This window comes from Chlorocebus sabaeus, chromosome 16, assembly GCF_047675955.1.
Source record: "Chlorocebus sabaeus isolate Y175 chromosome 16, mChlSab1.0.hap1, whole genome shotgun sequence".
Classification (NCBI taxonomy): domain Eukaryota; kingdom Metazoa; phylum Chordata; class Mammalia; order Primates; family Cercopithecidae; genus Chlorocebus; species Chlorocebus sabaeus.
Genome location: NC_132919.1, coordinates 19,832,940 through 19,856,558, shown reverse-complemented (window position 1 = coordinate 19,856,558; position 23,619 = coordinate 19,832,940). Strand labels below are relative to the sequence as shown.

The 23,619-nt window shown below is 44.9% G+C and overlaps 1 protein-coding gene and 1 pseudogene across 5 annotated transcripts in view; both read right to left on the bottom strand.

The window, feature by feature from the left end:
• SPECC1 (sperm antigen with calponin homology and coiled-coil domains 1) overlaps positions 1-23,619 on the bottom strand; it is a 313,389-nt gene that overhangs the window by 23,594 nt on the left and 266,176 nt on the right. The window lies entirely within an intron of this gene.
• LOC119620426 (U6 spliceosomal RNA) lies at positions 3,110-3,210 on the bottom strand (annotated as a pseudogene).

Here is a 23,619-nt window from a genome sequence, read left to right as displayed (position 1 = left end):
ATAGGTGGAGATGTATACTAAAATATGGTACCATGTTTCCTGTGAAGTTTCCCTAGGGTTCTGGAAGCAAATAATCTTAGGCAAAAAAAAAAAAAAAAAAAAAAAAAAAAAAGCCTATAATCTCATTTAGCTTTTTATCTAGAATATTTGAGGGTTATTTCAACCTAGCCTGACCCTTAGCAATAAGGTTGGTGAAATATCTCATTTGAAACTGAGGTCAAAAGAGATGGTGTCACATGTCACATGTAGGGTTTACCTGAATGACATAGATACAAGGATATACCTGAATGACACAGATACAAGTAATCTGTCCCTGTCTTCCCAGCAAACCTCTTTTCAGTTTCAGTCAGTGTCCAGGATGACCCTGGTGGGCCCCAGAATGTCCCCCAAAAGCACCGGCTTTCAGGAAGACAGTGTGTTCTTGAGTCTGCTTTGCAGTTACATTTCCCCAGCGAGGAGTATTTGGCTGAAAGCAACACACAATCATAATAATGTCTCTTCATCTTGGCTTTCATGACTCAAGCATGACCAACTTTCAGCAGTCGCTAAGCACATACATCAGCATTATGTAAAAGCCTGAGGATGCCTTTTGTTGGGAGGGCCCCATCTTGTAACTTCTGGGGCCACTGGGAAGCTGATCTTATATGTGGACTTTTGGATTCAAGGTCTCTTTGGGTTCAACAGCTACCTGATGGGAGCTGGACACTGCTTTAGAAATGGGGAATGCTTTGATTTTACACTTTCTGAAGAGGTTTGTAGGTTAGGGAGGCTGAGGTGGGTGGATCACCTGAGGTCAGGAGTTTGAGAACAGCCTGGCCAATGGAGTGAAACCCCATCTCTACTAAAAATACAAAAGTAGCTGGGTGTGGTGGTGGGCACCTGTAATCCCAGCTACTCAGGAGGCTGAAGCAGGAGAATTGCTTGAACCTGGGAGGTGGAGGTTGCAGTCAGCTGAGACCGTGCCACTGCACTCTAGCTGGGGTGACAGAGACTCTACCTCAAAAAAAAAAAAAAAGGCAGAGGGAAAAAAAAAAACAAAAAGTGGTGGTGGGGGGTGCCCCATCCAGTTCACTGAAATCATTCAAACCAGATGTTATGGACGTCAAACCCTGGGAAGGTGAAAACAAGGAGGGCCTCTTTCAGAGGGTCTCGTTTCTGCTTTCCTCTTGGGAAAGGCAGAGAGCACTGTGGCCCCTGCCAGTACCAAGCTCCCCCTTCCTTCCTCTACCATGCACAGGCTGCCAGAGACCCTATCTCCAGACCCATCTCTTGCAGTGCTGACTTGGAGGACGGAAAGCCAGGCTTTATATCCAGAAAGCCATTTTGATGTTTACATTATGCTGATCTCAAGGCAACCATGTACACAAGGCAAGCGCTTGCCCTGCTGAAAGTGTTCTTTCCCAAGAGCAATGATGACGGACACAAGATTGTTTCCAACAGAAAGGCCACATTTTCAATAGAAAACCAAATGCTCAATGAGTAAGACCAAAGTCCTTTAAGTATGAGTCCCTTGGCTGGGCATGGTGGCTCATGCTGTAAACCCAGCACTTTGGGAGGCCAAGGTAGGCGGATCGCTTGAGCTCAGGAGTTTGAGACCAGACTGGCCAACATGGTGAAATCCCATCTCTACTAAAAACACAAAAATTAGCTGGGTGTGGTGGCACATGCCTGTAGTCCCAGCTACTTGAGAGGTTGAAGCAGGAAGATTGTTTGAGCCCAGGATGCGGAGCTTGCAGTGAGCCAAGATCACGCCATTGCACTCCCGCCTGCGCAAGAGAGCAAAACCCTGTCTCACAAAAAAAAAAAAAAAAAGTAGGAGTCCCTTAAATATGAAGCTCAAAAAAGTGGTGGGCTGGGAAGGGCAGTGGCATCTGCTGAGTGCCTGTAATGGGCCTGTCACTGTGCATTTTCTCATTTACAGCCATGCACAGTGACTAGTATTATACCCATTTTACAGATAAGAAAGCCAGAGCAAAAAGAAAGATTTCTAGTGCCAGAGTCAGGGCCAGAACACCAGATCCATTTGCCTCTGAAGCACATGTCCCATTTGCTGTGGACACTGCCATTGGAGAAGGGTGAGCAGAGGAGAGGACACCAGGCAGGATGGCCGCAGCATGGATGTCAGCACTGTTGGCAGCATTGAAAGCAGACCCTGCTGAAAGAGGCCTGCAGCTTGTTCAATCCGTCTTTGACAAGAGTGAAAAGAAAGGCTGAAGGTGGGAGAGGGCAGATTCTAGAGGAGTGAGCGCTAAAACTTTGGTTCCTTCTTGTCAGTTAAAGAAACTAGAACCCCATTTTCTGAGCCCAGGTCGGGCCCACCAGGAACCGGCTCTGCGGTGGATGGCATTGCTCTCTGCACTGGTGAATGCTACCGCCCCAAGGAACTTGTGTGTCCAAACGGGCCAGGTTCTCCTTCTCACCCTTCCTCCCTCCCTTCCCAAATTCACTTTAACACTTGCTAAATCTTTCTTTTCCCAAATCATGAGAATTTTTTATACACACTTAACATCTTCTATCATTGCTGATACAAAACAGCGTTTTTCTTCATCTGCAAAATCTTCAGAAGCATTCGAGAGGTCAGATGGATCCGAAAGCTCAACAATGCCACCATCTCCCACAACCAAGAAGCGCCTATATGCTAGTTAACACTGTCAAGAATAGTTTTTTGGGCTCAGAGTGGTGGCCCAGCACTTTGGGAGGCCAAGGTAGACAGATCACTTGAGGTTAGGAGTTCGAGACCAGCCTGGCCAACATGGTGAAACCTCTTATCTACCAAAAAAATTCAAAAATTAGCCGGGAATGGTGGTGTGTGCCTGTAATCCCAGCTACTCGGGAGGCTGAGGGGGGAGATTTGCTTGAACTCAGGAGGTAGAGGTTGCAGTGAGCAGAGATCATGCCACAGCACTCCAGCCAGGGCAACAGAGTGAGACCCTGTCTCAAAAAAATAAACATAAAATAAATAAAAATAAAAATCAGGCAAGTGTGATGGTGCATGTCTGTAGTTGCAGCTACTTGGGAAGCTGAGGTGGGAGAATCACCGGAGCCCAGGAATTCAAGGTGGCAGTGAGCCATGATCACACCAGCCTGGGTGACACAGTGAGACTCTCTTGAAAACAAAAAAAGTTATTTGTTTGTTTTCCTTGCGCAGGGACCCTGCCAGTCTTCTCTGTATCATCCCCATTTTGGTATGTATGCTGCCAAAGTGAGCGCTGGTTCTTGATCTGTAACTATAAATCGGTCATAGGTTGAGACTAAAGTCTGGCAAGATCAAAGACATGGCTGGAAAACCAAACAAAATGACTGAAACCCGCAGGAGAGCTCTGAGAGCCCAGGGCCTTAGGACAGACTGCACTGGTGGCTGTGCTGGGGGCTCGGCCATATTTGAATGCAGACCCTGGCACTGCAGCAGTGAGACCACACAGAAACGACAAAGGAAAAAGGAGGACGTGTACTACCTTAAAAAATAATTATCACAAAAAGTCCAAATCTAGTCAGGTAGGCAAGCCCAAGCCTATGGTCAGGAAACACTCTTCCTTCCTATAAACAAGGTTTCCCTGCCTCAGACTTTTTATTGCTGACATTGGCAGAGGTGGAGGCCACCCAACTATGGTTTGCGACATAACACTCGCTCCAAGAACGTTATACCCCTAAAGACATTCCCTTTCATCTCAGAGTGCAACAACCCCAACCAAGTCCCCTAGTTGCCATCTGAAATCATCTCTAATTATAGCTGAGCATCAGGAGCGCCAGCAACTCCCAGTTCAGTGCAGCTGAGAGACAATTCAAAGCCGTGTGCACTGTCATCCACAATGGTTGAACTAATTTACATTCCCACCAGCAGTATAAAAGTGTTCCTTTTTTGGCCTGGCACAGTAGCTCATGCCTGTAATCCCAGCACTTTTAGGGAGGCCTAGGCGGATGGATCACATGAGGCCAGGAGTTTGAGACCAGCCTGGCCAACATGGTGAAACCCCATCTCTACTAAAAATACAAAAAATTAGCCGGGCATGGTGGTGTGCATCTGTAGTCCCAGCTGCTCGGGAGGCTGAGGCAGGAGAATCACTTGAACCCAAGAGGCGGAGGTTGCAGTGAGCTGAGACAGTGCCCCTGCACTCCAGCCTGGACATCAGAGCAAGACTCCATCTGATATGGTCTGGCTGTGTCCCCACCCAAATCTCAACTTTAATTGTATTTCCCAGAATTCCCAAGTATTGTGGGAGGGACCCAGGGGGAGGTAACTGAATCATGGGGGCCAGTCTTTCCCGTGCTATTCTCGTGATAGTGAATAAGTCTCACAAGATCTCATGAGTTTATCAGGGTTTCCACTTTTGCTTCTTTCCTCTTTTTCTCTGGCCGCCACCACCATGTAAGAAGTGCCTTTCGGCCGGGCACGGTGGCTCATGTCTATAATCCCAGCACTTTGGGAGGTTAAGGCGGGAGGATCATGAGGTCAGGAGTTCAAGACCAGCCTGGCCAAGATGGTGAAACCCCATCTCTACTAAAAATATAAAACTTAGTTGGGCATGGTGGCAGGCGCCTGTAATCCCAGCTACTGAGGAGGCCGAGGCAGGAGAATCGTTTGAACCCAGGGGGCGGAGGGTGCAGTGAGCTGAGATCACACCACTGCACTCCAGCCTGGGCAACAGAGTGAGACTCCGTATCAAAAAAAAGAAAGAAAGAAGTGCCTTTCGCCTCCTGTCATGATTCTGAGGCCTCCCCAGCAATGTGGAACTGTAAATCCAATTAATCCTCTTTTTCTTCCCAGTCTCAGGTATGTCTTTATCAACAGCATGAAAATGGACTAATATACTATCTCGGGAAAAAAAAAAAAAAAAAAAAAAAAACTGTTCATTTTTCTCCACAACCTTGCTAGCATCTGTTGTTTCTTGACTTTTTAATAACTGCCAATCTGGCTGGTGTGAGATGGTATCTCACTGTGGTTTTGCTTTGCATTTATTTCTCTAATGATCAGTGATGTTGAGGGTTTTTTCATATGTTTGTTGGCTACATAAACGTCTTTTTCTGAGAAGTGTCTGTTCATGTCCTTTGCCCACTTTTTAATGGGGATGTTGTTTTTTTCTTGTAAATTTGTGTAAGTTCCTTGTAGTCCTCGAAGATCTGGAAGAAAAACAATTTGACCCAGCAATCCTATCAGTGGGTATATACCCAAAGGAATATAAATCCTTCTGTTATAAAGATACATGCACACGTTATGTCCACTGCAGCACCATTCACAATAGCAAAGTCAAGGAACCAACCCAAATGCCCATCGGTGATAGACTGAATAAAGAAAATGTGGTACATATACACCATACTATGCAGCCACAAAAAAACAAGATCCTGTCCTTTGCAGGGACATGGATAGAGCTGGAAGCCCCTTTCCTCAGCAAACTAGTGCAGAAAACAGAAAACCAAACAAAGTATGTTCTCACTTATGAGTGGAAGGTGAACAATGAGAACACATGGACACTTGGAGGGAAACAACACACACTGAGGCCTGTTGGGGGTGGGGGAGGGAGAGCATCAGGAAGAATCACTAATGTATGCTGAGCTTAATACCTAGGTGATGGGTTGATCTGTGTAGCAAACCACCATGGCACACCTATGTACCAAACCTGCACATCCTGCACATGTACTCTGAAACTTTAAAATAGAAGTTGATTTTAAAAAGAACTATAATAATTAAATTTCTCAGAAATAAAACGAAAAAAAAAAGCTGTGTGCACTTAGGAAACCTCAGACGTAAGGCCAAGCAGCAACCTGTAGAGCCCTGTGCATCTCAGAGGCTGCTCCGCTGCTGTTCTTAAGACAAAAGTGACTTCCTTTCCTGGAGTGTGCTTTCGTGAGCTCTAAGGTGTATTTTCAGGAACGAGGGGGTCAATATCAGTGTGGCACAGCTGATATCATTCACACTTTCCACATGGATGGAAGATGACTTGCAGAAAAGGGATGAATTGAGTTATGCTTCATCAGAGCTCTCAGTTCATTCTGGAAAAGCCATGTCACTTAAATTACTGTTCCCTTACAGACCACGTACAGAGGCTATGAGCTACGCGGTGTGCTGCACCCTCATCAGCAGAGCCCGGGGGAGGCAGGGAAGGCTGAGGACGGCAGCTGATGGCCTAATGGAGTGGAAGGGGGTCGGTCCTCTAGGAGCCAGGACTTCCTTGGGGCTAGCACAGTCTCCAGGAGCTCTTGCAGCCTGGGACCTGCAGGCCGGTTCATGGAAGTTGGAGGGAAGAGACAGGCAGCAGTGATGGGATCATGCCATCATTCACCAGTCTCTCGGGGGTTGGTTTCCTGGACTAGAAAAGCATCCAGCCCTGGGCAGCCAAGAGCTAGGCAGGGTCTGTGGGTCCCAACTAGGTGGGTTAAGATCCAGTCCCACTGCAGTGACCAGAGAGGTCAAGGAAGCTATGGCAGCAAGGGACTCACATGGGCAGGGCCAATGTACTGGGTACCAGGCAGAAAAACAGCAGTTTGTTGGGCACAGGTGGCTGGGCAAGTCCTGGCCACCCCAGGGAGCAAGCTGAGAACTCGCTCCAAGACCTACCCCTGGATGGAGGTGAAAAGTCTCATTTTTGGCGAAGGGATGACTAGAGCTGGTTCAGGCCTTAGAGTAGAGGGAGGTGAAATCTGGCTGAGCTGCTGGGCAACAGTCCTCAATGCTCATAGAAGCAGCCAAAACTAAGAAGACAGACAGACTACCCTGAGGATGTTAATATGGTAAGGACTTTTCCCAAAGACCACTTATCTGAGACTCAGGGGTTCATCAAAAGAACAATGAGAAGAAAATGAAAAACAGCCAAGCAGGCATTCTATAGGCTGTATCTTCAGGTATTTTCTTTGATATTAATCCCTGAATAAAATGGACTAGGATCATCAATGCCCTTGAATAGAAGCTGGTAACCAGGGGAACATGAAGAGGATTCTGGGGGGCTGAATGCTGTGCCTTCTAGACCTGGGTCACTTCGTGAACATCTCCATGCACATATGTAAGTTATACCTCAATTAAAAAGGAGGTCATGTGTGATGACTCACAAATCCCAGCACTTTGGGAGGCTGAGGCAGGAGCTGCTTGAGCCCAGGAATTCAAGACTAGCCTGGGCAACATGGTGTGACCCTGTCTCTACAAAAAATGTAAAAAATTAGCCAGGCATGATCGTGCACACCAATAATCCCAGCTACTGGGAAGGCTGAGGCATGAGAATCACTTGAGCCTGGGGAGGTTGGGGCTGCAGTGAGCCATGATCAAATCACTTCACTCCCGCCTGGGTGGTAGAGCGAGACCCTATCAAAAAAAAAAAAAAAAGAAAAAAAAAGGAAGGAAGGAAGAAAGGGAGGGAAGGGGAGAGGGAAGGAGGGAGGGCAGGAGGGCAGGGAGGGAGGGCAGGAGGGCAGGGAGGGAGGGCAGAAGGGCAGGGAGAAGGAGGAAGGAAACAAGGAGGGAAGGACCTTGATAGTCTTAAGGGGCTAGAGTGTGGTGTCCACTCTGAACACTAACATTTGGAATTTATGTACAAGATTTTTAGGAAGGAAAAAGTGGAGCAAAAATAGAAAGAAACTCGCTGATTATTTTTACCCAGGGAAATGCTAGTTACTAATAGAAAATTAACTTTTCCTAGGATATAAATACCTTAGAGATATTTCTGAGTGGAATATGGAACTTTTTGATGAAAGTCTTAGATGTTTAATAAAAGGGTAACAGTCCAACCATCTCCAAAATTGGTTAGGTCTCCAGGACAGTTTAGGAAAAAAAAAACTGTGAGATACAGAATTTTGTCCACCTCAATGGAACAAAAGTCATTTGAGAAAAATGAAGATAGTGAATTGCACACGGGAAGGTAAAAATCCTAATTTTAGTGCACATCCATGAATATCTTCCCAGAGTGTTGAGGTTGTACTAAAGTTCCAGACGGGGGAATGTAGAGACAGCACTCATGAATAACGCAGCAGGACAGGGCAAAACAAAACCGCACAGCCCATGGCATTTGCTTCTTGAAGATGTTTCGCTTGCCTTGGTTGCCTGGGTACTTGCCTTACCTTGGTTATTAACATTTGGTAAAGACATCAATCACTGGGGGAAGAAGCTGCAGGGCACACACTGAATTGTGTACTGTGCTAAATTCAAGTGAGGACACAGCTGGATTCTGTGACTGCATTCCCAGTACTTCTTTACCTTCACCAAGGACCTCTAGTTGCCTCCATGAGGTGTCTATGAATGAACTGACTCTGTGTACACTAAGTCCAAAAGTCAAAAAGAAAAAAAGCAAAGCTTCTTGGGAAAAAGGCAGGAGACTGATTAGAAAATGCTGTACGTTCATTCTTGCAGGAACCAGCTGTCTCAGGCTCATGATGATCTAAACAGCCTCACTTTGACCCTGAATCTCTCTGGGGTTTTCCCAGTCGGTCTTTATTATCACAGCTGTGGAATCAGATTGAGTTTTTACTATAGGGAAAGCGTAACAATTTACAGATCACAGAGGATAAAAGCAGCTCACTCCTCACTGGAATTCGGCATGTGCAGTAAGAGCCCAGGGAGCACCACACATACTTTTAAGGTCTGGTGAGAGAGAATACAAAGCAAATGCACACATAAGATTTCATGTGAAATCTCAGCAAATGCAGCCTGTGCTCCTTCCCTGCTGTGCATTCAGTGTTCGGTCCTTACCTAGGACAAGTGTACACACACATCCAATTTTAGTGCCTCTGTTCTGATCTCAGACTATCTGGTAAACCTCGAGTGGCCTCATCCTGCACACAGACAGCACAACGTTTGGCCATGGACTCGTGGAGACCTGCACATAGACTCCTGGGCCCCCTCTCTTCATAGCATCCTCCTTTCTGATGCCCCATTCCATAAAATAGGCGGCTTCAGCTGCCCTCTCTGATCACCGCCTCCTCAACCAGTGAGGCTGCTGTGCTCCACTCAGAGGCCAGCTCCCTGCACTGGGAGGTGGATATTATTCCCAGGCAGAGAGCTGGTGAGCTGGCCATCACTGCAGGAGTTTCTCTTCTCTCAGGGATTAGTCCCATCTGCTTGTTTCCTAGAGATGAGGTCCAAATGGCTAAGCTTAAAAACCAAAATCACAACATTAAAAGAAAATATAAAAGAATAGGCTTATAATCCTGGGGAAAGAAAGCCATTTAAGGCACAAAATGCAAAAGCATAAAGGAAAGGACTGAGAAATCTGACTAAATAAAAGTTTCTGTATGACAAAATTAAAACCAATATATGTATAGCAAATGACTAATACTCCTGTAATCAGTAAGAAAGAGGTTTGAGAGGCTGAGGCAAGTGGATTGCTCAAGGCCAGGAGCTTGAGAACAGCCTGGGAAACATGGTGAAACCTCATCTCTACCAAAAAATACAAAAATTAGCCAAATGTGGTGCCGTGCACCTGTAGTCCTAGCTACTTGGGAGGCTGAGGTGGGAGGACTGCTTGAGCCCAGGAAGCAGAGGTTGAGGTGAGCCAAGATCATGTCAAAAAAAAGACAAATAACTCAAGTAAAAATTAGCAGAGAATGAACCTGTAACGTACTGAAGAGGAAATACAAATAGTCTGAAATGTATGAAAAGTTGCTCAGTCTCACCAGAAAATAAAAATGGTAAAACATCATTTTCACTCCTCAAACTGGCAAAAATTAAAGACTCTTAATTCATAAGGTTAATGAAGATGTTACTGTAATCCACTGTGTTTCGCGGTGGTTTGCTCTACAGCTACAGACAATCAGAATACCTGACATGACTTCTTTTATATTTGCTGCAAAGGGTGAGTCACATCTCTGTGGCAGCGAAAAGCTACCTTTTGTCCCTCAAGCAAATAACTCTGGGATTCCTTGGAACACCTTTCCATTCCTGCTCCTGTTCATGTTATTGCTTTAATCGTTTTTGTTTGTTTTTCTGAGATAGGATCTGGCTCTACTGCCCAGGATGGAGTACAGTGGTGTGATCAGGGCTCACTGTAGCCTCAATCTCCTGTGCTCAAGTGATCCTCCCACCTCAGCCTCCCGAGTAGCTGGGACTACAGGTGGAAGCCACCAAGCCTGGCTAATTTTTTTTTTTTCCTCTTTTCTTAGAGATGGGGTCTCACTATGTTACCCAGGCTGGTCTTGAACTCCTGAGGTCAAGCAATCCTCCTGCCTCGGCCTCTGAAAGTGCTGAGATTACAGGTGTGAGCCACTGCACACACCCAGTCAATCATTCATTTTTCTACTTTAGATTTTATATGGCTCATTATCTCCCAGATCAAATCTGACAACTTCTGCTTATCTTTTAAGATTTAAAAAAATGCAGACCTCCTCAACCTGCTCAATTCAATGTCATTACGACTCTGAAACACGAGCTGCAGGGGCCCTGCTCATGGCTGTTTCCACTGTGTCTTCGTTTCTGCAACGCTAGGGTGGGCGGAATGACATGTGAAGGGGGCCTCCTCTGCCGTGGCTTCACAGCACCTTTCCAGTCAGGCAGGGCAACTCACTTTCACCAGCACTCTTTCTCCAAACTTTCTTGGCTCTTATTTGCTTATTCTTCCAGGTGAATTTTTAATTATTTTGTTAAGTTCAAGAATAAAGAAAGTCTGTTGGGATTTTAATTGGAACTGCATTAAATTTAGAGATTAATTTGGAATAATTCGCTTTTTAAACGTTCCTCTCACTCTTGTATCCACACTGAAGGCACTGAGGGTTTGAGACTGGCAAAGTGTAGACAGCGGCCACGGTGAGCTGGTCCAGGAAGCAGCGCCCTTCCCTTTACTCCTCGGTGGGCGAGAGCCTTCCCATGGCAGGAGAACAGCTCTGTGCCAGAGATGTTAAGGTGGATGCTGTACAGTCTCTCCCTGGAGACAGAATCACAGAAGATACACATCTCAGGAGTGGCTGGGGCCCTGTCTTTCTTGCTTCCTCCATTTTCGCTGGACACTCAGGAGTCCCCACCCACGGCATTTCCTTCCTGAGGTTCCCTGGCTTTGGCATCGTGACACAGGGTCTGGTTGCCTGGCAAGCACAGGCCTGCGGCCGACACCTCCTGCCCCCTGGCTGGGTCCACTTCCTCCAGCCCACCAGCAGCTCCACTGGCAGCGCTAGCCTCATACAGCGCCCGAAGGCAGGCGAAGCCCCCCGGCTCAGCAGGGGCCTCCCAGTTCTTCCTCAGCGTCCTGGGAGCAGGTCTTCTCTGTGCCCTCAGCTCGGATCTCAGATGATTCCCTGCCATCTTCTGTCCCCGGAACCATGCCCAAGCCTCTGGGGAAACACTTCCCTGGAATTTTCTTCCCCTCCTTTCCTCTTCTGCCTTTCTGTTAAGTTGGCTACCTCATTTTCATTAATTCCTCTCTTCTTCCTTGCTTGCTGCTTCTAAAAAAGTTCATGGTTATGCACAGCTCTGCTGGCTCCTCTCCTCCTGGAGTCACCCAGGCTCAATGGACTGGCAGCCCCCTGAAGCCCCATCCTGCTCCTTGCTGAGTGTTTACCTGTGTCCGGCAGCTCCCTCAAGGAAATGCTGGAGAAATCTTCTCATGAGCCACCTACACGACTCACCAGCTGTTCAGCCCTCGGGGCTGGGAGTAGAGTCCACACAAATGTTTCCAAAGCCATCCATGCGTGAGGAGCTCAGGCATACACCCACAGGGAAGCGTGGTCCTACCGTGGTTCACCCATGCTGTGGTGCAGGCAGGCAGGACAGCCTGAGCCTGGGGTGTGCAGGAGGCAGGATGAACTCTGGGGCTTCAGGAAAGGGCGAGCCACCACAAGACTCCTCATGGAGTTCTGGGAGCCCAGGAGACAAAAGTCTGGTTCTTTCTTTCTTTTATAGTAAGTCCTCACTTAATGTTGTTGAGAGGTTCTTGGACACTGTAACATTAAGTGAAATGGTGATATGCTGTATGACAAAACCAGTTTCATCATAGGCTAATTGATATGAGCCAGAGTTGAGTTCCCATGGCTTATGGCACGTGGTTTCACCCAAAGCTGCCATTTCCAGGAACCTACCGGCCACGCTAAGAACTGAGCTGACATCAGATTGAATGAAGCCCCTGGCAAACCAGAATGTCCATTGCTCTAAAGAGGAACAAACCAAAACAAACTGTGACCAGCTCCTCCCTCCTCGCACTAAAGCAGCTGAATGTGATTTCAGGAAGGTGACTCGACTTTTCTGCCTTAAGTGTCCTCGTCTCTCAAATGAAGTGGCTAGATTAAATTAGTGGTTCTGAAATAAACAGTTATGAAACCCGTTTTTCCAATGATGTATCTGCAGAAGCTTTTTTAAAAGTACGGTTTGCAAACCACAAAATCCGGTTATCTTTTCTTTAACATCCGTCTGTCTATATTCTACCTTGCATTGCCCCATACGACAGCCACCAGCCACATGTGGCTGTTTAAATTAGTTAAAATTAAATAAAATGAAAATTCCACTACTCAGTCACATCAGGCATCTTTTAAGTGCTCAGCAGCCACCTGTGGCTACAGGGTTGACCAGCACAGATCTAGAACATTCCCGTCATCACAGAAGGTTCTATAGGACAGCGCTGCCCTGCACTTACCCAAACATGCATGTGTATTTCTCTCTTTTATGCAGATGGCGGCATGTTCTGCACCTTTACCAAGAGATACAGAGCTAGATCCTTCATGACATCTGGAGGAAGAGTTTCAGTGTAGAGACCAAGGGACCGGATGCTGGGCCCAACAGCAGGAGTTCAGTCCCAGCTCTGTCCCTCTGTTCAGTCACTACAGTGTGACTCTGAGCAGTCATGGAGCCTCTTGCTGCCTTAGTTTCGTATTTGCAAAATGGATATAAAATGCCTAACTCATGGGATTGTGGTCAAGATTAGATGCACTTAGACAATGTCAGTCATGTGGTAAATATTTCGTCACTGCTAGCTTTGCTTCCATCACCATTCGCTACTTCATTCTCTGACGATACATGCAGGTCCATCACATGGATGCAGACAGCAGCCCGTTTAGGTTGTTTCCAGTTTTCTGTTATCACAAACACTACTGCAATAATTATCCTGCCACGCACCTCTCTGCACACAGGTGGAATCCATTTTGACGGATTCTGCCAAATTGCCCTCAAAGAGGTTCTTCTACCTCAGACTCTGCCTCCCAACGACACACATGTGACTATGCCCCTCCACCACACAGTATGGGCCCTTTGGTGATGGGCTGATTTCGCTCAGTGCAGCATCCTCAGACCCATCTGTGTTGCAGCGTGTGTCAGTCACTCTGCATCTGCATCCATCTGTCTACCTTCTCCTCTCCATACTCCAACTCCCAGCCTGGTTCAGGAGTTGTGGTCTTCCTCGTGTCTTCCAGAACCACAGCTCTGGCTGGGAAACCACCTGTCACCACGGTTTTAAAACCCTTTCTGACTCTAGTCAGCAGAATTAGAACCGTACTAAGAAAATAATATGCAATAACTGAAGAATTAATTCTCAGGAATTTTGCTCCAAGATCAAGTTAGGATTACACAAGAAAAGCAACCTTCAAGGCCAGGCGCAGTGGTTCACACCTGTAATCCCAACATTTTGGGAGGCCGAGGCAGGCGGATCGGGAGTTCGAGACCAGCCTGACCAACATGGAGAAACCCCGTCTCTACCAAAAATACAAAATTACCCGGGTATGGTGGTGCATGCCTGTAATCCCAGCTACTTGGGAGGCTGAGGCACGAGAATCGCTTGAACCTGGGTGGCGGAGGTTGCAGTGAGCTGAGATTGTGCCATTGCCCTCCAGCCTTGGCAACGAGAGAGAAACTCCATCAAAGAAAAAGAGAAAGAAAGAAAAGAAAGAATATGACTTCTTACCATGAGTTAGCCAAGGGGAGGGAAAGGGAAGGGCAAGGGAAGGGAAGGGGAAGGGAAGGGAAGGGAAGGGAGGTAATCTTCAACCCCATTAACCTCCTACCCTCAGAAAGACTGAATTTACCCTGTGAAATCATAAGTGTCTTGCCATGAAATTACTTCTTTTTCCCAAATGAACATTCCATGAGTAAGAGAATGGAAAAAATGCTCAGTGCAGATTCACCTGGGACTGTGATTATCTAAACAGACTCACATACTGTCCTGGGGGATGGAGAGGGAACAGCAGCAAAAATCAAGGCCTCCTTTTTCTGAATGGTGACAAGATGATGGCTTTGGTGGTGGGCGGTGTTATGCTGCAGCAGCAGCTGCTGGCATACTTGACCTATGGAGGCCCTCAGCTGGGGACAGACGGCCCATGGGAGGAAAGAAGACAAAGGGACTTAAATCACCCTCAGTCCCCAGGAGGAGGACACATTCTTACAACATTTTATTTTGAAAATCCTGTTTTTCCTTCCCGAAGCTGGCAAGACATCTAACATTTATATATAATTTTTTTAAAGTGTAAATTGGCAGTTTTGATGCAGATGCTTCCTTCGAATAACCTGGGAAAGTCAGAAGACAAGGCTAACTCATGGTAAGAACCTTTAAAAAAAAAGAGAGAGAGAGAGAGAGAGACAGGGTCTCACTCTGTCACCCAGGCTGGAATGCAGTGGTGCAGTCATAGCTCACTGCGGCATCAAACTTCCAGCGGAAGTGGATCACTTCCACTTCAAGTGATCTTCCTGCGTCAACCTCCCAAAGTGTTGAGATTACAGGTGTGAGCTACTGTGCCCAGCCAAGAACCTTGAACCAGATTAATAAGCTCACCTTATTAGTTCCCTGACTTTCTCCTGCATGTTGTAGGGATTTGGCAGGTCAGAAGAGGCAGGATGTGGGCCCTTAGCCTGCATGGTGGCTGAGTTTCTGGTCTTCCCAGTTGCACCTCTCAGTCCCCAGCCCACCACAACCAAGGGCGCTGGCCTCTGCTCTCCCTCCGCCTAAGCCTCTGTTCCTATCCTCTGCCTCTGTTACCTTCTTGCTTCTAATTCTCCGACATGGACCTTGATGACTTACAGAAGCCTAGAGCCCAAACTGCTGGCAACCAAAACACTCTCTTTTTTTCCTTAAGGACATGGAGGATCTAATCTTCCCGTTTTTCAGGTAGGTGTGGTGAGGGTGGGGAGGGGAGCTATGTTCCATACCTCTGAGAAGAGGGAGGACAAATAAAACAGCTAAGTACTCCCATTTAAAAAACCCGGTCTTTACACACAGGTCAGGAATATGGGTCTAACTTCGCTGGCTACAGAGTCGGTAAGGGTTTTCAAGCCATGGTGGCAGGCGGTCTCTTGGCTGTGGTTCTGGAAGACACAAGGAAAATCACATCTCCTGACCCAAGATGGGGTGGGGGCTATGGACAGGAGAAGGTGGACAGATGGATGCAGAAGCAGCGTGGCTGACACACGCCACAACACAAATGGGTCTGAGGACGTTGTGCTGAGTGAAATCAGCCCCTCACTAAAGGGCACATGCTGTGTGAGTCCACGTCTACGAGGTGGCCAGAATGGGTGAATTCAGAGACAAAGCAGAATAGTGGTTAGGGGCTGAGGGTGGGAAATAGGGAGTCCCCTACCCAGTGTTTAAAGCATACAGAGCTCAGTTTGGGATGATGAAAACATTTTGGAAATAGAAAGTAGTGATGGCCGCACAACCATGTGAACGTGCTTCATGCCCCTGAACTGTACACTTAAAATAGTTAAAATGATAAATTTCATGTTATGTGTATTTTACAATAAAAAAGAAAAAAAGAAAAACCAGATCAAGAACAACAAGGCTAAAGGGACAGACCACGCCCCCTCTTCCCCAAAGCACCAATAAAAGGAGCTAAGTGAACTTCATTTGGCAAAACGGATCCTCCCTGTGAAATTACACATACTTTCATTTAGCAGCATCATTTTTTAAAAAAGTTTAAAAAGTACTTTAAGCATACGCCCTACTTCGCAAATTGGTAAGCAATCTTGCCCAATTAGGACGGAGAGTTTCCAGTTATCCCTTTAAACGGCTTCTAAGGAGTTCTGCTTGGTCACGTGCTTGTTTCTGTCCAGGGGCACCCTGGTGCTGCAGAAGCATCAGCCCACAGGTCCAGGCACGTCCCCACACGTGCTGGTGACTAGGCATCAGATGCCACGAGACACGGGTCTGGATCCCTGAGAGCCACCTTTTCCCTCTCTGTCCACCTTGCTTTCTCACCACCCTCACACTTGTAGGCTGCTATCTGAGCCCGACTCCTCCAGCTCACAGTGCTCCAGATCTGCTGCAGGTCTTTGGAGTCCTTTTTGCTCCCAGGTATGGCCCTGACTTTGGGAAGCTCCCCTGGTGACAGGGCCAGTGGACTCGGCCCTTGCCCACTGCTCTTCGTCCATTCTACCCCAGAGAGCAGCCCTGGCAAGAGCACCTGGGCCTAGGCCCTGCCTCCAATTCTGACTTTTGACCCCAAAGGGGCCGATGGGGCTGTTTCTCACTAATGCAGCTGGCTCTGTAGCTCTACATTTTTAAAAATGTGTTGGATTGGAAAAGACCTATGATTCTGCTTCAGTTTAATAAAAACAGACTCTAGCTTTAAACTTTATGATTATTCCACTGTGATGACCCCTCAGAGTCTCAGTCCAGGGTTTTCCCACCTCTTCAACTCATACACCTTACCACACTGCTAGGTGCCTGGGAATTAGTAAGAAGGAAGCCAGCAAGAGAAGTCTACTAAATTTAAAGTGAGATAGAGGAAGGAGGTAAAACACATAGAGCCACAAGAAAATGTGAACAGGCTAAGCTGCCCTGTTAAAGGAATTTTCAGATTACATGTAAAGCCAAACTATTTATGAGACATAACCCTGAAACAAGCAACTAAGAGAGGCTGAAAATAAAGGAGCTGGGCAAAGTGGCTCCACACTTGTAATCCCAGCTAACTGTGAAGACTAATGTGGGAGGATCTCTTGAGCCCAGGAGTTCAAAACCAGCCTGGCTAACATAACAAGACCCTGCCTCTAAAAAATTTTTTAAAAGAATTAGCCAGGTGTGGTGTCATGTACCTGTAGACCCAGCTACTTAGGAGGCTAAGAAAAGAAGATCACTTGAGCCCAGGAGGTGGAGGCTGCAGTGACCTATGATTGTGCCACTACACTCCAGCCTGGGCAACAGAGCAAGACTCCATCTCTGGGGGAAAAAAAAAAAGAAGAAAAGAGAGAAAGTATAAAGATATATTGTGCAAATAACATAAATGCAAAACATAAAATGCACAGAAAACATAAATGGAATAGCAATATTGGTATATAAAATGTAAGCTTCTAGATCAAAAGCATTAACTGAAGTAAAAGGTAAAAACCACCAAGAAGATAGAGCAAGGAACCTTTATGTATGGTTCAAAATATCTGGAACATAATCTCTCAGCAATCAAAGCTTTTGACACAAACCACAGTCAGAGTAAGAGATTTCAACATACTTGACTCAGAATCCAGCAGATCAAGTGGCCACATGAGGACAGGGGACACTTGAGCTTCCATTGAGGTAACTGCGACCACTGATGGGCCTTGGGCTGCTCAGGCCTTGAGCCCTGAGACATGTGACGGCCTAGCCTTACCTCTATGCAACTAACAGGTCCTTTCAGAGGACTTTCACCGAACAAAAGAGCATCAGTTCCAGGGAAAATGTAAGTCTTCACTTTTATACTTTTCACAAAAATTGTCTGAAGCTTAAATGAAAGGTTTCCCAACTTCTACCCAACAACATTTTGGGGTTTTCAGGTTTTCATTTGTCAGATTGGACAGAGTTTTGCACCTAGAGTATAAAACATTCTCTTTGGCTAAGAATTAATTATGTCACTAATCGGCTTAGAATTAATTATGTCACTAATCCTACTACAGAAGGTGGTAAAATAAATACCTATTGCACTTTTTACTGTTTACAGATGATACAGGGTTTTAGAGCTCACTAACATCATAATGAAAACAAAAACAGGCCTTATTGACACAAAACTTCATTTACACCAAAGCAAGCAACAAGCCAAATGTCTCTTCATCAATAATAGAGTATAAAAAATCACATGTTTCACGTTAAAGAATAACCATAATCAAGTAGAGTTTCCTCCAAGAATAACATACCGTGACCAAGTTGGAATTTTGCCCCCAGATATGTACAAATGTTTCCCTACTAGTAAACGTATTTATGTTACTAATTATATAAATGGGTCAAAACAGAAGAAACCATATGGATAGCTCATTAAATGCTAAAAAGGAATTTGATATAATTCGTATCTATTTCTGGATTTAAAACATCCCTCAGTAAGTTCAAAACAGATGCAAGCTTCCTTTAGTTGATAATCACAAAACAATACAAAAATCTTATTTAGGTGATTATTAAATTATTATTAAATTATTTAATAATATTGTTAAATCTTATTTGGGTGAGATATTACTAACAGAAAATAAAACAAGAATATCCACCATCAATAGCATTATTCAACAGTGACCTGGACTTTCATGAATGCAATAAACCAAAAAAAGTACATGAGGTATAAATATTAGAAAGAAGAAACAAGGCCAGGCACAGTAGCTCATGCGTGTAATCCTAGCACTTTGGGAGGCCAAGGCAGGTGGGTCACAAGGTCAGGAGATCAAGACCATCCTGGCTAACATGGTGAAACCCCATCTCTACTAAAAATACAAAAAATTAGCTGGGTGTGGTGGCACTCCCCTGTAATCCCAGCTACCCGGGAGGCCGAGGCAGGAGAATCACTTGAACCTAGGAGGCAGAGTCTGCAGTGAGCCAAGATCGCACCACTGCACTCCAGCCTGGGCGACAGAGTGAGACCACCTCTCAACAACAACAACAAAAAAAAAAAGAAAAAAGAAACAAAACTATCGTTATTTGTAATAGTTTACCTAGAAAACCAATAAACATAAATCAAATAATGAAAAATGCCAGGTCATTAAAATCATCACAGCAACGCATGCCACAGCGCTGGCCGACACGGGACTCTGCCTGGGACCCAGGGCGCTGTGCCACATTCAGGTCATGTTCTCATTTCTCTGCTTGGCAGTAACCTGCGGCAGAGGCCAGACCACAGAGCCACAGAAGGGAACAGCAAGTCCAGACACCACTCAGTTCCCATTCATACCTGGGTCTATCAGGTAGTTTGAGAGAGATGATTAAATAAGTGATGTTAAAATAAACAGCCAGCCATCTGCGGAAAAATAAAACTCGACCTAATAAACACAAATGCACTCTAGAAGGAACAAAAGGGTATGTGTAGTTGTATATAATATAGTCTACATGTAAAGGGTACCTGGAACCTCTGTTAATATCCTTAAGGAGAAAGGAATAAAGCTCTCTAAGGCCTCCAGGCAGATGGCAATGAAACGCATGCACTCACAATCTCCCACGCACTCACAATCTCACGCACTCACAATCTCATTCCCTCGTGAAGCCCCAGAAAACCACAGAAAGGAATTTCCCCCTCAAAGGCATTAACTGACAAGGAAAAAGGGAACATGAAAGAAAACAAAAAGACAAAACGTTGGCAGCTGAAAAGTCCAATGGACAAGAGATAACTAACATGACAGACCTAAGTAAACTAAATCCCAAGCCAGCAGTGGGGAAGGGCAAAGACCCAACCTGATTTATGGTGGAAAATCCCTCAAAGACACAGGAAGTTGATGTCAAGAGGTGCTTCAGGTGGGGGGATGAAGGTGGTTAAAAACAGGAAGATTGGGTTGGAGATCTGTTTACAGAGCAGCCAGAGCTCCAAATGCTGTCTCTTCTGTGCACACCCAGAGGACAGTGAGCAGTTGAGGCATGAGTAATGCAGTGAAAACAAGGGAATTAAGTGAATTTACATGGTGAGGGCTGAGGTAGTCACTCTCCACCCCCAGGCCTCTTCTCTTTTTTTTTTTTTTTTTTTGACAGAGTCTCGCTGTGTCACCCAGACTGGAGTGCAGTGGCGCGATCTCGGCTTACTGCAACCTCCACCTCTCAGGTTCAAGAGATTCTTATGCCTCAGCCTCCCGAGCAGTTGGGACTACAGGTGTGCACCACCACGCCCCGCTAATGTTTTCAGCAGAGATGAAGTTTTGCCATGTTGGCCAGCCTGGTCTTGAACTCCTGGCCTCAAGCAATCCACCCACCTCAGCCTCCCAAAGTGCTGAGACTACAGGGGTGAGCCACTGTCCCTGGCCCCCAGGCCTCTTTTCTGATTAGGTTCCACAATCCTGGTTGCCAGGTTGATGCCCTCCAGCAGGAGACCAGAAGGCCTTTCTCTGGAGAATGGATGTGCCCAAGAGGAAGGACCTAAAGACACTGACATCAGGAGTTCGTCATGGACATGCCACAGGAACAGCTCTCTACTATGAAGACCATAGTCGCAGGCCTCATACATAGGCCTGGGCAGGGGTCAGCTTTGCAGAGCCTCCACCTAAAGCAGTCAAACCTCAGTATGAACAGTATGAGCAGTCAAACCTCAAGCATAAAGACAGAGACCTAAAGATACCAACAGAACAAAAGGACTGTAGGAAACAATCTGCGTAGAGAGATTTCGTGATAAAATCAACCTACAATCCTCAGTGAAATTCATATGTAACATTATATCTATGAAACAAGAACAGGATGGTATAAAAAATTTCAGGGAACAAAAAAGAAATCCTAGAAGTTAAAAATATGATAGCAAATATAATCAATGGAATTTTATTCAGTCTTAAAAAGGAAGGAAATTTTGACACATGCTGTAACATGGATGAACCTTGAGGACATCATGCTAAGTGAAATATGCCAGACACAAAAGGACAAATACTGTATGATTCCACTTATATAGGGTACCTAGAGGGGTCAAATTCATAGTGATACAAAGTAGAATGGCCGCTGCCAGAAACTGGGGGAAGAGGGAAATGTCAGACTAGTGTTTAATGGGTAGAGAATATAGGTTTTGCAAAATGAAAACGTTCTAGAGATTGGTTACACAATAATGTGAATATACTCAATGATACTGAACTGTACATTTAAAAATAGTTAAGATGGTAAATTTTATGTTATGTTTATTTCACAATTAAAAAATAATTGAAATGATGCAAAAGCAAAAAAATGCAGAAATTAAGCATTTAATAGAATTTAGAAGATTAAAGTTAGGGAAGCCTCCTAGAAAACAAAACTGTAATGCAAAGAGATAGAAAATAGGAGAAAAAATAATATGATAGAGGGCCAGGCCAGGGGGACTTCCAGAAAGAGAAAACAGAGTAGAAGAAATTACCAACGAAATAATTCCAGAAAATAAAGTTATGAATTAGCATACTGAAAGGGTGCAGTGAGTGCCTAGCATGATAGAAAAGACAAAACTTAAACTATAAAGCAAGGCACATCACCCTGAAATGTTAGAATCCTGGGGACAACCGGAACCTCCGATGAGCTTTTGGAGAGGAAAAAAATCACAAAGGACTGTAATCATTTTGTTCCTGATGCAACACTGGCAAATAGAAGACAATGGAGCAATGCCCACAAAATTATGAAGGAAAATAGTTTCTGACCTAAAATTTTATACCCAAGGAAACCATCAAGCATCAGGGTAAAACAAAGATGCGACGTCATAAAATTTTACCTTCTATGAACCCATTCTCAGGCAGATACTGAAGGGGGAAAAAAAATAGGATGTAGGATACAGAAGATCAAAAAAGAGAGAGGCAAAGAACTAACAGGGAATCTGTGCACGAGGCATAGAGGGCGGCCATGATGGAAGAGGTCAGAGGCTCCAGAGAGATCTCCTCAGGATGACCCTGCTGCGATCCCTGACCCCTGTGATGTGTGGGGATATCTCACAAAGAGTTGGGGTTGAATGAGTGTCATTTACATAGAAAACTAAGTAAACAGACAAAAACAAGATGATTTTCAGTGTAGGGCAAGTAACAGGTTGTGTAAAAGAAAAAGCCACAGCAGTGTATACTACTACATGGCTAATCTATGAATGACACTCACTGCATCTTAATGTGAACTCCAGATACGCACAATCACAATGAGAGAATGCAAAGACAGGAAGCATGGAGGGGGGGCGGGGTGGTGAAAAAGAATAAATTCTCATGTTTCACTGTTGGAGATCAAAATACAAAATCTAAAATGAAAAACTAGCAATAGCAGTTGATAAACGTGTTATTTAGCAATGTAGAGGTAAATGCCAAAAACAAAAAAATCAACAAGGCGACTTGAAAATGCTTGACTCTGGGGAGCAGGATGCAGAGCTCTCAGGCCGGACTGACTGCTTTGCTCATCAGGATCTCTGCATACCTGATTATGGGCATGCAGAGCTTTGATAAAAATAAAAACCAAAAGAAAACCAAAAAGAGCTATCACAAATTTTGAGGAAAAAAGATGCACACACAAATAGAAAAGCAAGCAAACCAACTGTACTAGTAATTCGCAGAAGAAAGATACAAATGACTAACAAGTTGATAAAAAGTGCTTCACCTTCATCTGCAATGAAAAATTTAAAGAAATGCCATTTTTTCCTCTTAGACTGAAAAAGATCAAAAGAATAGGTGTATCCAGTATTGGGAATGTATAATCTTGTACACTGTATAGAGAAGTATAAGCTAAATAAACTAAATAACCTTACAGGAAGGCAATTGAGAATACATATTAAAATGGAAAGTGTAACACACCCTTTTGCAAAAGCAAATTTACTTCTAGAAACTTACTTTACAAAAATTTGGCACTATTTCACAACTATTTAGCATAAGCATAAAAATGCATGGTAAGTGACATTCATCATCATGGCACACTTTTTTTTTCCAGAGACAGGGTCTCTGTTGCCCAGGCTGGAGCGCAGTGGTGCAATCATAGCTCACTGAGGCCTTGAACTTACTTCTGGGCTCAAGTAAGTCTCTGTCTTCAGCCTCCTGCACAGGGAGAGTCATGGGGGTTAGTTTTAGAATTCTTCCTGTCACACCTACCCTCCCGGCTTTCTGTCCCTTCAGAATTCTTACTGGAAATCACATTACAAATGGAAATTTCTCCATCATAATAGAAAATTAGGTCTTCCAAATCCTCCTTCCCTGTTTTATTTCTCTCCACAGCAATATCCCCTTCAAATGTGGTATATATGTTACCTTTTATTTCAGTTAACTGCCAGAACCCATGAGGATGTAAGTTCCATGAGAGCAGGGACTTTTGCCTGTTTCATTCACTGTGGAATCCCCAGCACCTACAATATTACCTGGAGCTGAACAATACATGGAACGAGGCTGAAAGAAACCAGCGATGACACAAATAAACAGAGAAACATTCCATGCTCATGGATTGGAAAAATCATATCATTCAAATGGCCATACTGCCCAAAGCACTTTACAGATTCAATGGTATTCCTATCAAACTACCAATATCATTTTTCACAGAATTAGAAAAAACTATTCTAAAATTCATATGGAACCAAAAAAGAGTCTGAATAGCCAAAACAATCCTAAGTAAGAAGATCAAAGCTGGAGACTCGCATTGCCTGAGTTCATGTTATATTCTAAGGCTACAGTAACCAAAACAGCATGGTACTGGTATAAAAACAGACACATAGACCAATGGAACAACTTAGAGTACCCAGAAATAAAGCTGCAAACCTATGATCATCTGATCTTTGACAAAAACAAGCAATGGGAAAAGAATTCCCTATTCAGCAAATGCTGCTGGGATGATTGGCTGACCATATGCAGAAGATAGAAACTAGACCTCTACCTGTCACTACATATAAAAATTAACTTAAAATGGAATA